General features: G+C 39.8%; 1 long non-coding RNA gene across 3 annotated transcripts in view; it reads left to right on the top strand.

The window, feature by feature from the left end:
* LOC143982469 (uncharacterized) overlaps nt 1–14116 on the top strand; it is a 110954-nt gene that overhangs the window by 74180 nt on the left and 22658 nt on the right. For 2 of the 3 annotated variants that reach the window (XR_013274460.1, XR_013274459.1), the window contains one exon: nt 2843–5291. This is a non-coding gene — a long non-coding RNA (uncharacterized LOC143982469). Of the gene's footprint in view, nt 1–2842; nt 5292–8860; nt 8911–14116 lie in introns of those variants that run through there. The other variant, XR_013274461.1, reaches the window with a different exon arrangement.

Below are 14116 nucleotides of genomic sequence, written 5' to 3'. Positions count from 1 at the left end.
TACCGTTTTTTTTTTCTTTTGTAAAGGACATTGAAAAAGTACCTTTAGGACACTATATATATATATACATGTATAAAGTGTAACACCCTCTAGTGTATGCTAGTTGGCTTAGGGCTAAGTATGAGCTGTGAATCTGGGTCAGATAAGAAAGTAGATATGTCTCCTTCCCCAGTCAGTCCTATTCCCATTCAATTAGAAACACTAACTAGGGAACACATTTAATCCTTTGATCGCCCCCTAGTGTTAACCCCTTCCCTGCCAGTGACATTTACACAGTAACCAGTGCATTTTTATAGCTCTGATTGCTGTATAAATGTCAATTGTCCCAAAAAAGTGTCAAAAGAGTACGATCTGTCTGCCGCAACGTCGCAGTACCGCTACAATTCGCAGATCAGGGCCATTACTAGTAAAAAAATAAATTAAAATACTATAAATCTTTCCCATAGTTTGTAGACGCTATAACTTTTGCGCAAACCAATCAATATATACGCTTATTGCAATTTGTTTTACCAACAATATGTAGAAGAATATATATCGGCCTAAACTGATGAAGAAATTTGTTTTTAAAAACACTTTTGGGGATATTTATTATAGCAAAAAGTGAAAAAAAATCTTTCAAAATTGTCGCTCTTTTTTTGTTTATAGTGCAAAAAATAAAAAAAACGCATAGGTGATCAAATACCACCAAAAGAAGGCTCTATTTTTGAGAAAAAAGGACGCCAATTCTGTTTGGGTACAACCTTGCAATTGTCAGTTAAAGTGCCGTATCGCAAAAAATAGCCTGGTCATTAAGCAGCCAAATCTCCCAGTCTGTAAGCGGTTAATAGTTTTATAATAGTTTTAGATGTGTGAGGAAGGGTTAGGTCCTCTGGAGTTCTTACAGTGCCTTGAAAAAAGTATTCATACCCTCTGGAATTTTCCACATTTTGTCATTTTACAACCAAAAATGGAAATGTATTTTTGTTTACAAACGATTTTTATTTGGTACATAGAGAAAGTACAGAGAGTAAGCATAGATATAATATAATAAATGCAATGTATATCAAGACAATTATTGGTATTTTATTTGATAGACCAAAGTGGCACATAATTGTGAAGTGGAAGGAAAATGATAAATGGTTTTCAATTTTTTTTACAAATATGTGAAAAAAAGTGTGGCGTGCATTTGTATTCATTGTATTCCCCTGAGTCAATACTTTGTAGAACCACCTTTCACTGCAGTTACAGCTGCAAGTCTTTTTTGGTATGTCTCTACCAGCTTTGTACATCTAGGAGTGTGACTTTTTTGCCCATTCTACTTTGCAAAATAGCTCAAGCTCTGTCAGATTGGATGGAGAGCCTTGCCACCGATTCTCAATTGGATTTAGTTCTGGACTTTGACTGGGCCATTCTAACACATGAATATGCTTTGATCTAAACCATTCCATTGTAGCTTTGGCTGTATGTTTAGGGTTGTTGTCCTGCTGGAAGATAAACCTCCACCCCAGTCTCAAGTCTATTGCAGACTCTAACAGGTTCTTTTCAAATTGCCCTGTATTTGGCTCCATCCATCTTCCCATCAATTCTGACCCTGACCCTGCTAAAGAAAAGCATCCCCACAACATGCCAATATGCTGCCACCACCATATTTCACAGTGGGGATAGTGTATTCAGGGTGGTTGTCCTGTGGATAGATTCTCCCATCGGAGCTGTGGATCTCTGCAGCTCCTCCAGAGTTACCATGGGCCTCTTGGCTGCTCTGATTAATGCTCTCCTTGCCTACCTGTCAGTTTAAAGTGGACAGCCATGACTTGGTAGGTTTTCAATTGTGCTAAATTCTTTCCATTTTTGGATGATGAATTGAACAGTGCTTTTTGAGATGTTCAAAGCTTGGGTTTTTTTTTTTTTATAACCTAACTCTGCTTTAAACTTCTCAATAACTTTATCCCTGACCTGTCTGGTGTGTTCCTTGGCCTTCATGATGCTGTTTGTTCACTAAAGGTTCTCTAACAAGCCTCTGAGGACTTCACAGAACATCTATATTTATACTGAGATTAAATTACACACAAATGGACTCTATTTACTAATTAGGTGACTTTTGAAGGCAATTGGTTCCACTAGATCAGGCTTTCTCAACCTTTTAACCCTAGAGGAACCCCTAAAATAATTTTTATGTCTTGAGGAACCCTTACTAAAACCAAATCATCAGGGCTCAATAGGAACAATGCTTCTTATATTAGTGGTCAATAGGAAGAATGCCCCCCTTAAAGTGGTGTTTAGAATGCCACCCTTAAAGACAGCTAAAAAGATATTTGGTGTCATGCTGCTGGCTTTGCTAAGTGGTGCTGAACCTTGAACTTTGTAGGCATCATCATCAAATAGGTGGTTCATCAGCCACAGCTCAAGGAACCCCTAGCAACCTCTGGAGGAACCCCAGCTAGATTTTAGTTAGGGGTATCAGAGTGAAGGGGGGTGAATATAAATGCATGCCACACTTTTCAGATATTTGTAAAAAAAATGTTGCAAACCATTTCGCTGTGGTGCTTTGTTTGCGACTAGTATTATCCTTGTAAGCTTTTACCTGGGTTGACATTTTTGAGAATGCATCTCAAATTACATATACAAAGCATTCACTACAGATACACATTTGGGGGAGAGTACTGTTCGTCTTGTGTACAAGTTGTGATATTTTAAATGCATCGTTATGGCACTAAAAGACGATTTGAATGTGTTTTGAACAATTAATATAGCTATTTTTTTCTGCCGTTTTCTGTGAATTTACAGATTTCTATTCCTTGCAACTACAAAAAAATAATCTAGGTTGTTTAATTTTTGAAGAACCCTTGTCATCCTGTCTTTGCAGTGTTATGAAAGCAGTTCTCCCATGCAGTTCCGATAAGCGACGCTGGGAGCAGAGCTGAGAATTTTTAGCTGCGTCACAGAACAGATAGAGAAGAAACTGTCTGGCGACAGGTCTCTGAAAACCAGCTACTGCTGCTGCTACAGCAGGAAAGAGAGCTATGGAAGTATCGTGGGCTGGGCTTTCCTATAACCATTGCATCTTTTCGAAAACCAATACCTTATCTCCAAATTTCTATGCTTTTATCTGTGATCAGCTGGAAAATTGTGCATTTTTCTTTTATCCGACAGGGTGAAGAGGTGAAATGGCGATGTGTTTGGAGTGGGGGCACAGAACGTCAATATTCGGAATTGCGAATGGGGTTTACAAATGGGTTAACTACGATTCTGGAATCTTCCACCCATACACGGAGGTCACACAGTTACCCAAACCTACGCAGCAGCAATTAGGGGTGAGCGATATGATATTTAGAGAGTCTGGCTGCTTTTAGAGACATGTTACTAGAACCCCGGAGGTTTTTAAAACTGCGTCACTTCTACTGTGACAACGCAGATGTTATAAGGGTAAATCCTTTCCCTAAAAACTTAACTTCCCTTTTTTCTATGGAACATACTAGTGAACTACGTGGATGTTTTTTGCAATACAGACAGTTTAAGAGCCAAGCTGCATAGTTTTATTCTCATCCCGGTCCCCCCGGAGAAGCTCAAATCACGTAAGATGTATATAATTAATCTTATCTTTCTAGAATGGTTTGTGACACTTTGCTGCTCATTTGTATCTTCTGTTATTGTTATAACTGCTTTTTGTTATATGGTATTTTATTGCTGTTTATTTTTGCGGTTTCTTATTTCTTTAAGTATGGCGGAGCAGCAGTTAATTGCCCCAGAAGCCTGTGGGGAACTGGGGTAACAATGTCAATAAAAGAGGCATGTCACTGAAAAAGTTCAGGACATTGAAAGCTCCACAGTATTATGAGTTGTTTATGTTTCCATGCAGCATCACATGGGTTAACACAAATTTGAAGGCAGACAAATGAACAGTACAGGTTAGCATTAATGAACCAAATTTCATTTACGTAGCCTTGAGAGCATGTTTACCTGCCTGTTTCTTTGGAACTATTACAAATCACTAGATTGACAATATTACAGCCTTCATATGACATCCTTTACTACGCTTCTGCTTCTGTTTAGAGAACGATCTCAAAACAGGATTGGATGGGGTTGGGAATCCAGCACCAGCTTATCTTATTGGATAATAGGGACACTGGCAGGTGAAATACTTATTTCTGGTGGAAGACATTGTTTTATGTAATGATATTGACTGCTTTTCAATTAGAGTTTTTTTTTTTTCTTTAAGACTTAATATGTTTAAGATGTATTTTTATTTTACATTGGTGTCTACAAAACAATTTCAGTTTTCTTAGTAATAAAGATGATAGAAAAATGTATATATATATATATATATATATATATATATATATATATATATCTCTATATATAGTATGTAAAGTAGTGAGTGTACAGCTTGTATGTACATTTTCAGTCCCCTCAAAATAACTCACACAGCCATTAATGTCTACACTGCTGACACTCCTAAGTGAAAATGTCCAAATTCGGTCCAAAGTGTCAATATTTTGTGTGGCCACCATTATTATCCAGCACTGCCTTAACCCTCTTGGGTATGGAGTTCACCAGAACTTCACAGGTTGCGACTGGAGTCCTCTTCCATTCCACCATGACGACATCATGATGCTGGTGATATTTACAAAAACGGGATGGGGTGTACTCACTTTTGTGAGATACTGTATGTATGTATTTATCTCTATCTATCTATATCATTATATTAAGATTTATAACCAGATTTATAACTTTTTGTTGTGGTAACATTAAAAAGGTAATGCTTTCTGGATAAAGACATGGAGGTTATTTACTAAAGGAAAATCCACTTTGCACTGAAAGTACACTTGGAAGTAAAGTCACTGTAGATCCGAGGGGGACATCCAAGGAAAATAAACAACAACATTTTTCACATTTTTGGATGATAAAATCAGTAGAGCTTCCACTCATTTCAGATCTATCACTTAGATTTAGAGCGACTGCACTTCTGAGTGCACTTTCAGTGCAAAGTGGATTTGCCTTTTGTAAATAACCCCCATTGTTTTCTTTTAAAACATTATATGGCTTGTATCTTGTCTCTTTTATATCACATACAGGGATGGACAGTTTACAAAAATGTAAGCAAAGAAAAGTGAAGCTGCTACTTGTATTGGTTCATCACATATGTAGTTTGCTAAGTCCAATACATGTTAAGTGAAAGCCTAAACTAAAAAACAGTTGTTACTGACAACAGTCTAAGTTTTCTTTTGTAACAAATTGTATACATTAGTCCTAGTGATGATGGATGCTGCTAATAAAGTTCACACAAATGCCATACAATAGAAGAAAAGCATAAACAGCCTATTGTGTTTATCTATTGGTTCCTTCAGTTGACATTTATTTCATTGTCAGAATTTCATAGTTTAGCAATCTGAATATACATTAGCAGGTCAGAGGTGTTACTGACAACCCTTGGTTCAGTGATCCTGGTTGCATACTTTGTGCCTTCATGTGATGTTTCTAGTTCCAAGGTAACCATGGTTTTCGATTTTTTTTTTTTTTTTTATGTTAACATGTACTTGGAAATTAACATTTTGCTTAAAGTGGAGTTCCACCCACGTATAGAACTTTGTCTTAATTGAAAGACAACCCCTCCACCACTAGTTTTTGGCCAACTATTTTTCCTTATAATTCACCTTTTCTGAAGTACTAAGTTTACTTCCATTCCAGCCGGACCACAGCACAGGACGTCATGTCCTCTTGTGCGGCGAGCCCCCCCTTTCTGGGGCCTGTGTGTGTCCCGGAAAACAAGCTGGCCATTCACAAAGCGTCCCGTGACTCTCAAATGCGCAGTAGGAAACTGGGAGTGAAGCCGCAATGCTCCACTGCCGGTTTCCCTTAGGTAGAATGGCGGCGCCTGCATCTGGTCCGATGGATGGATCGGTCTTGGGGGGCCAACATTGTGTGCTCCCTGGACAGGTAAGTGTCCTTATTAAAAGTCAGCAGCTACTTATCTTATGCTTCATATCCATATCCCCTGCGTGGGAATTTGTTATCTGGTTTCCCCCTTTTTATATATCAATAAAAACATTGTACCAGAAAAGTCAGCAGCTACAGTGTTTGTAGCTGCTGGCTTAAAAAAAAAAACATGTTTGTGGCTGGAACTCCGCTTTAAAGTAGTGCTGTCACCACAGGGCTGCTTATATAAAAAGTCCAGCCCTGTAAAATAAAGAGGCACTATAACTTTCTGTAACTTCACTGCTCTCCAGCCAGTGCAGACATTCCACGTGTTTTGGTTTGTCTATACATGCTTCTCTTGCTTGCCACAGCAGTTTCCTGTATTGGAACTGCTTCACTGCTTCCTCACTGCTACCTGTAGGTATTCCACACTTCCGGGTCCTGCTCCTCCTACTGGAGACAGAAATCGTCTGAAATGCCACTGCTTTACTGCTCTCTAGCCAAGGAAGGTCTTCCACACTGCTAGGTATCTATACCTGCTCCTCATAGTGAACACAGTAGTTTTTTGAAACACCACCATTTCATTGCTCTTCACATGCTGCAGGTATTCCACACTACCTGCTTCCCCCTGCCATAAGCAATGGTTCTGGCAGCACAGGGTGCAGGTATTCAACCTCTTTCCCCTGGCAGCCCTGTAAAAAAAGCTGTAGTTACCTTTAATGTAGCTCATGTTAGGGACGCCACTGCTTCACTGCTGCTGTAGGTATTGAGCACATCCATCAAGTCAAATATCTTCAGTGACTGCAAAGGAGTGAAGCAGTGACATTCCAAGGCATGGGCTGCTGGAAAGGTAACTATAATGCCTCCTCTTTTTGCATGTAGAAAGAACAGACCATGCCAAATGCAACTGCATTGTTGCACGCAACTGCACAGCTGTTCCTCTCCATTGTAGCTGCGGATCAGCTGAGCAGGGAGAGGGGGCGGTGTAGTGAGGAGGGGGGGAGAATGCCTGTTCACGACAAAACTCATCTGCGAATCAGATGCATTCCCATAGAAGATAATGTGCTTTCAATTTGCACTGCAATGCCCAGAAAACTGACACATTTTTGTGGAGTACGAATGCAATGTACATTTGTGAACCAGCCTCATTCAAATGAACATATTTTAAAATGTCATACGAATTGGATGCAATGTAGCCGTATCAAATTCACATAGGTGTGAACCCAGCCTTAAAGTGGTAGTAAAGTCAAATAAAAAAAACAAAATTTTCAGGGGGTCTCGCAATTGGGCTGAACCCTTGAGATTGGTTACATTCCCTGGGCGAGAGGCTCCATCCCTCTTGCTGAACCTCAGCTCTCCTCTTCCGCACATTGGATGGTCAATCCCTTACTCCTACTATTCACAACTGCTTGTTACTTTTTCTTTTTCTCCCTTTTCTTTTCATATTTGCTCCCCTTCTTGATTTAATGGGCTCTCTCTGGGTGGTGATTTTTTTTTTTCTGGATATCCAAATATCCCGTTATACACCGACTCACTTTCATGATTCCCAGTATGGGTACACCTAGCCACCGGGAAACCCTACTTCTCTGTATAATATATTATTCTGTTAACAAATGGTTGCACAGTTTTAAGCTTACGAGTTTTCGCTCTTGGTCTCTCACATCACCATTTTATTTGTTGCACATGTATGAACAACTGTAGGTCACCGTCATACATGATCTGTTTTACCTTACCATTTCTACTGTGTTTTTGCTAGGTCTGGTGGCTTGCAAACTTAATTGAGAGATTTTCATTGTGTATGCTATATGTTGATTATACAGCATTTTTCCATTTCTCTGTTTGACTGTAAATGGCAACACTTGGAAACTTAAAAAACAATTACAAAAAAACCTGGTCTCCCTGAAACTTGATGACATAATACATCGCATACTAGCACATTATGAAAGACCTACCTGTTAAACAAAGCCCTCCAGTAGTGCTCTGGCACTGCTGATAGGGCTTCTCTCTGTACCCACCATTTGAATGCCTTAGCCATTATTACATCACTCCAGCGCATGCATGCGGTTATCATGGCTGCGGCACAGAGCTCTGGATTGACGCCACATTCCCTCAAATCAGAGTGCAATGCACATGTGCCAGTGATGTCACCTGCTGCAAAACATGCATATATCTCTGATGCCGCATACACACAAGGGGAATGACCGACAGAAAAAAAGTCAGACAGAAGCCTTTCATTGTATATTCCGATTGTGTGTATTCCTCATCAGATTTTTTTTTTTTTTTTTACGAAAATTCTGACGGACCTAGAAATAGAACATGTTTTAAACATTTCCGATGGAACCAATTCCCATCGGGAAAATTGCTCGTCTGTATGCTGTTCTGACGGACCAAAAACGACGCATGCTCTGAAGCAAATATGAGACGGAAACTATTTGGCTACTGGCTATTGAACTTCCTTTTTCTAGTGCCAAAGGTGTTGTACGTCACCACGTTCTTAATGATTGGACTTTGGTGTGATCGTGTGTATGCAAGACAGTTTCAGTGGAACTCTGTCGGAACTCCGTCGGAAAAAACCTTTGGAGTTTATTCCGACGGGAAAAACGGTCGTGTGTACGCAGCATTAGACGGTGCAAGTTTAGGAAATATTTTATCTATAGGCAAGCTTTATTATAAGCTTACCTGTAGGTAAAAGTCACCAAGCAGACTTTACTGTCTCTTTAAAGTATATTAACTAAAACCAAAAATGTTATATATTGCTGCTTATTAATCCTTAAATGTGGTGACTGCATTAATTATATATTGCAGGCTTTTTTTCCCTTTCACCTGGTGATCCAGCCAGTAAGTAAGTCTCAAAAGGGATTCTAAATTCTCCAGGCACACTCTTGACAAGTCGTAGACAAGGCTTGTATTGCTTAGATGCAGTGTAGTCTGCAAAAAAGATCCAGCACCTGTCTGTTCTGTCTTACAGAGCACCTGTATTACAAGAATGGCTGATCAGAATGACAAATCTTTTGGCAGGTAAGACTTCCCGTATGTGTATATAAACTGTGTGCATTGGTTTGAGTGCAGCTCTGCTGACCATGGGAAGTTTGCTGGCAAGGTCCTGTGCCTCTGTCATAATCTTTGACTCAGGGAGATCAGGCATTTCATTATACAGTGACGTGGATGAGAGATACATTATGTAACATTGCTTACTATTTTTCTAAAATCATGTAGCTTATTCAGTTCAAAGAATGACAATGACATCAAGAACTCATAGCCTAAGCATTTTTCTCAGATCTGATTTATATAGCAGTAATCTACTTCGATCATTGTTTGTTTGTTTTTTCCCCTCCTATTTTTTGGATATTCTTTTATGGGTTGTGCTGTTTTTAACATTAGGTTTAATTATCAGGAATTGGGTAACCATGCCCTCAAATCATATACTCCACTGAATGCTTTTACAGTTAGGTGGTCTATAAAGGGCTGCCTAAGTGAGGATAACATAGTTCCCAACTGCCCCAAATGTCCTTGTCCATCTTTTTCTTATGCAACATCTTTTAATTCGGATTTATAGACCTGTAAATATAAATGTGCTATTTAATCAAAGGTGTACTGCACTAACTTTTTTTTTCCAATCTCTGAATAGTAAATTGTAAGTGCATACAGCCATCAGAATGCAATTTATCAATAGTGGTTCTTTAACTTCAGTTTCATATATAAATCACTGAAATCAGTCACTTAGCTCAAGTCCTGCTAGGACTATTCTAATGGTTACTATTATTTTTAAATAGTGTTTAGTTGATGTTGCTTGGCCATGTGTGGAGTAATAAGGGGTTCACACCATTCTAATGGGAAACCAAGACCAATGTAAAGGAGTAATTTATAGAAAGAAACAGTTAAATGCATGTTCCACTAGTATACTTCCCTTCACATATAGAGTGAAGCAAGGTAGTGATTACCCAGGTAATATTTTCTGTAAAGAAGATGTACATACGCAATTTCTATTCTCCTCTGCATTAGCAGGAGATGTTGCTTTAAAAACAAACCTCAGCTTGTGTAACCTTGCTGCGTACTTCCTTTGCTGACTCATGCTCACTATGATGCAGCCATTGCAATGCCTGCCTGCAGGGGGTGTGTTACAAGATATGTCAAGCAAGATGCTTTTTTACATACTTCTTATTTACCTAGCATCAATTACTAAAGCTACAGTATACTATATCATAAACTTATTTCTGGCTCATGCTTTGAGATACACAACTGTGTCATATATATATATATATATATATATATATATATTGTATGTATGTTATTTTTAACTAACATTTTAGGGTTTAAAAATATGTACATTTACAGTCAAGATTATTTTATAATACTATTCAGTATTGTGGTTATGTTCTTTTTTTTAACTAATTTTCCTTTTTTTATTATTATTTTTTTTATGTGTATATAAAAGTAATCAAAAGGGATTTAATTTATTGTTTGAATATATAAATGTCCCCTTACTGATACATTATTACTGTTTTTACCATGGAAGAATAGGTGCAGCATGTTTTTTTTTTTTTTTTTTTTTTTTTTTGTGCAGACACACACACACACCACCACAAGTAGTGACAGTGTATTTATTTATTTTTTTAAATTCTTGATTTGTGTAAAACAAGAGATGTTATGTAACAAAAACATGGGTGGAGATGACAATACCATTAATGTTATATCAACATACCAAAAATATTATCTAAGCATGAGTAGAATGTTACATATATAATAATTATATCTTCATCCTTGTAGACATGGGGGGGGGGGGGGGGGGGCGGTTTACAAAAACTTTAGAGTGAAAAATCTGGTGAAGCTCTGCACAGTAAACCAGGTTTAACTGACAGCTTAAAGGATACATTCACCTTTTTTTTTTGCACATTTTTTGCAGGTAAAAAAAAATAATTAAAATTAAAATTTATGATTTTTTTTTTTAAGCATGGAAAGCATTGCAACAACTGATGCAATGCAGGTTTCCTGCAGACTGCCAGTGTAAGCTGTCTGCCCCTACATCATTCGGCAGTTTCACACTAACTGGAACAATCAATGAACTACGACAGCGCCATGGTAATTCATTGAGACTGTCAATACTTCTCCCACTCGCCAAAATGAGGGGGGGGAGTAGGAGAGTGTGGGGGCCAGTACATTTGTAACATGTTACACCCTGAATATGGGTGTAACATGTTGCAGAAGGTGAACTTTGATTGGACAAGCTGAAGTTAGAATCTGGTGCAGCTGTGCATGGAGCCAATCACTTTCTGAGTGCCTCAGTATTAGAAAATCTCTCCCACAGTCTGTCTGCCTCATAGTTATTATTAAGTATCCTCGAACTAGAAGACATTAAGCCTAGGTTCACACTGACTGCGGGTTAGAAATTGTTCGAGTTCAGCTGAACTCGCACGATTTAAAACCCGCATGTCAGTCCGACTTCAGGAGCAATTTCAGAGACACCTGTGCAGGTTCCTGCACAGATGTCTATTGAAATCGCCCCAGAAATCACCAAAAGTAGTGCAGGAAGTACTTTTGGGAATCGGGCGGTGCCATTGCCGGCAATAGCCGCCAATTTGTCATCCGATTTTACACCTTACAGGAGACCAATATGTGCGCTCTTCTACAGACCTATGGCTTGGTGGATGTTTGGCATGGACTCCATCCTGTTTCTTGGAATATACTTTTTACTCAAACCCACATCAGAGTTTCTGTAGAATAGATCATGTATTTACCCACCTCTAACATTTATCTTTACTGAGCAGGCTTTCCATCCCATATGGTCAGATCATGGTCAGATCATGACCCCCTGGTTTTTCTGGTCCTGGTTTTTCACAGGCTTGTCCTTGCCCACTTACCAATGGAGATTGAATGAATCCCTCATTACTACTCAGGTATTCAGTTCACAGATACCAGCATATATTCAATCTTATTTTACTGACAATGTGAGTTCTGTGACCTCGGCTATTTCACTATGGGAGGCCCATAAGGCCACTATCAGGGGTCATTTGATCCAAATTGCCTCTTCCAGAAAGCGTGCCAGAGAACATAGGATGCAGAAACTGACCTCTCTCCTGGCTACTGCAGACATGGCCTGAAATTAGTGACCAACTGTGGCCAACCCAAAAGCTCAGGATGCTCTAGCTGCCGAACTTGATCTTCTTTCCAACACACAGGCTGAAAATGCCTTATGTTGGGCCAGACATAAGTTCTACACAAGTGCTAACAAATCTGGGCCCATGCTAGCTAAGAAATGGGCCTCGATGGGTCATATACACAAACCTGTTTAACTTTGCATAAGGGGAGATGGTCCCACCCCCAACTCGTTGAAGATCGCAGCAAGGTTCACAACTTCCTTATCCTCTCTGTACGAGAAGCCGAGCTTGTTCACCTTCAACACGCTAAAAGCTTTTTCAGTCACCTACACCTTCCCTCTCTATCCTTGACAGCCCATGATCATTTGAACAAAGACATTTCTGAAGAAGAGATTACTCAGACCATCAAATCTCTGAAGCCCTTATACACAGAATACAGGTGGGCTTTATCCCAGGGAGACAGGCAGGGGATACCATCCATAAAGCCATTCACCTCATTCCTATTCTACACCAATGCAATATACCAGGATTCCTTTTATCTTTAGACATATACAAGGCGTTAGACACGCTCTCTTGGGATTACCTGATCTACACATTCTCTTGTTGCGGTTTGGAGATGCTTTTCTTACTTGGGTTAAAGCTTTGTATTGATCCCCTTCAGCCTCTGCCAAATACACTAGGTATTTTTCCTCGCCCTTCACAATTTTTTGGGGTATGAGGGTTGCTAATTGTCCCTTGCACTTTTTATTTTACCTCTTGAGCCTCTCGCTGTGGCCCTTTGCAATAATCCAGATATAGCTGGTATCCCTTATGCGGGCAAACACTAAAAGGCAAATTTTTATGCGGACGGATGCTCTCCTGGTTTTAACTAACCCTCGCATTACTCTTCCTAGCTTACAGGTTACCTTGTACAAATGTTAGGCTATCTCTGGCCTCCGAATCAACCGCTCTGAAACAACTGCACTGAACATTGCTCCCTGTGACAAACTGGTCGAATGCATACAGGCACAGTTCCCATATCGTTGGGCCTCCCATGCTATAGATTATCTGGAAATTAAAGTCATGACTTTCTATTCCACTTCCAGGCCTCTTTTCACCCTGGGGTTAGACTATCCTCACTCCTTCTCCTGGTGGACCACCCACGGTTTTATGAGGGTGCATCTTTTCCTAACCACCCAATCATTTCCATCCTGGGAGGCCCTCCGGGAGACACGTCAAAACCCACTGTGGGAACACTACCATTATTTGTATCCGTGACATTGGATCTTGACTCTTTGGTCATACTTCCACACGCTCGTATCGCAAGACTTTTTTCAAGCACATTAGCCCAATCTCTGGAGTCTCCTGGCCTCATCTCAACACTCTATGCCTCTCTTAATAATAGGTCTTGGTTCCGCCATTGAGGGTGTGGACTGGAGCAAGACCTTAAAGATGATTCCTTCAATACCTTTAAATACCCTTAAATACCTTAACTACCCTTAAAGCCACCTATTAAGTTCTCCTGCCGTGGTACTGAGTCTCCGCTTGGATTGCGCATGCCTATCCTGGTAGTAGCAACATATACTTTGGAAATTGTGGTCAGAGTGGAAACATTCTGCATATCTGGTGGTCGTGCCCAGGACTGATAGGCTTTTGGGCAAAGGGTTTTTGGCCTGCTGCAGACATTTTTTCATGTGACAGTATGCAAGGGCGCCAGGTTGGCGCTCCTTCATTGTCCTATACCAGGCCTTTTCGCACCCCAGCAGAAAATGCCTTCTGGGGTGTGAAATCCATTTGACCCCTATGACCAATAACAGATGTCCAGTATTCTTAAGGATTCACACCCAAGGTTTTCTCTGGGCACCCTGAATAAGCTATTGCATCCCATCCTTACCTCCAACCAGTTATGGCCGTTTATAGGTGTTGTCTGTGCTGATCCCGAGTCCATGATAGCCTTTTCCTCTCTTGCTCCTCTCTCCTTGCTTGCTTTTCTCTCTCCTTTTTTTTCTTATTCTTTGTTTTTCCTTTCTCCTACCAGATTATACTTGTCATTGGGGATTGTCATCCCATATAGGACAGCTTGGCAATGATAGCAATGTTTGTTTTGATTTTCATAGGGCCCTCCTTAGTTTTGTCTAGTCATTTGCAGG

The sequence above is a fragment of the Lithobates pipiens genome, unplaced genomic scaffold (assembly GCF_037356315.1).
Source record: "Lithobates pipiens isolate NorthernLeopardFrog02 unplaced genomic scaffold, aLitPip1_a1.2 Scaffold_16, whole genome shotgun sequence".
Classification (NCBI taxonomy): Eukaryota; Metazoa; Chordata; class Amphibia; order Anura; family Ranidae; genus Lithobates; species Lithobates pipiens.
This window is presented reverse-complemented; position numbering and strand designations above follow the sequence as displayed.